Genomic DNA, 1,264 nt, shown 5'->3' on the forward strand with positions numbered 1-1,264 from the left:
AAATGGCCATCGAGGTTTTAACCTTGCCTGTCTCTCATTGTGGGGTGGAAAGCCCAGCTGGGTAATTAGCATCTGAGGAAGTCAGCGTCCGGGTGACTTAACACTAACGCTAATGACGCCTTTGGAGTTCCAAGATCCCACCCCCGATCAGGTTAGCCCCCGAGACAGCGGCGCACGTGGGTGTCGTCAGTGAGCACGGCAGAACCGTCATCCCAGGTGACCTCTAAACTCACACCCTCTGCTTCCTGAGGGACATTTTGTCAATAATCGCCCTACAGAAGACATGTTTGCCTGTTTCATAAAATGTTCATTATAGACGTTGCCGGTAGTCAAGGTGGGCGGGGTAACGTAATGGCCAGAGAGATGAATCAGAGTGGAAACTCTTCAAGGTCATGTGCACATCGACGAGGCATGTCTAAGCTTGAAACAGGGCACATCACCTCTCTAAGCTTCAGTGCCTTCTTTGTCACAGATAGGAATAAGAATTACTTCTGTCGTTGTGAAGACCGAGTAAAAATAAGGTAAAAAATAGTACGCATGGCCAGTGTGAATTAAAAATAATATTTCATTATGCTTTTGTCTCCTGTCAACGCGCATTACTATTTTAGTCACTATTTAGTAGTGGATCATAAAGTAAAATGGAAATGCCACTTTTCTTTTGGTGGTCGTGAAACTCAGAGCTGACACTGGACCCTTAGTCAGAGTTACGTGATCAGATGTTTCTGACGTGGTTTCTCTTGCTCTCACATTATTTTCATTTTATGTAAAATAAAAAAAAATATTTTTAGGCGAGGCAACCCTTGGTTGACCTCGCAGATTGCAAGGACCATGTCAGCTTACAATCCCTTATCTTTTTTATTTTTTATGCCTATAGCACCTGGTCTTCCTGGGTGGTCTCCCATCCAAGTACTAACCAGGCCCGACCCTGCTTAGCTTCTGAGATCGGACAGGATCGGGCGCATTCAGGGTGGCATGGCCGTAGACTATTTTATGTATATATTTTCAAAGCAAATAGTTTATCCAGATAACACATTTTGGAAGTAGATGGAGTATAGTCTATAAATAAGTGCATAATTTTAAATTTATATAAACAGAAAATAAGTTTCCTGTCATTTAAGACTTATATTGTTGGAAAATATAGCAAAAGTGAAATCATATATGTATGTATGTACGTATGTATGTACGTATGTATGTCTGTCTGCACACACACAGAGTGGTATGCTGGAAAATGTAACAACTGGCTCTCCAAAACCAAAAACCCCCA

The 1,264-nt window shown here is 42.1% G+C and overlaps 1 non-coding gene across 1 annotated transcript; it reads right to left on the minus strand.

The window, feature by feature from the left end:
- Positions 1 to 865: 865 nt before the first annotated feature.
- LOC112478564 lies at positions 866 to 984 on the minus strand. Its single transcript, XR_003045884.1, has one exon. It is a non-coding gene; the product is annotated as a 5S ribosomal RNA (ribosomal RNA).
- Between the last annotated feature and the right edge of the window lie 280 nt (positions 985 to 1,264).

The sequence above is a fragment of the Pteropus alecto genome, unplaced genomic scaffold (assembly GCF_000325575.1).
Source record: "Pteropus alecto unplaced genomic scaffold, ASM32557v1 scaffold61, whole genome shotgun sequence".
Classification (NCBI taxonomy): Eukaryota; Metazoa; Chordata; class Mammalia; order Chiroptera; family Pteropodidae; genus Pteropus; species Pteropus alecto.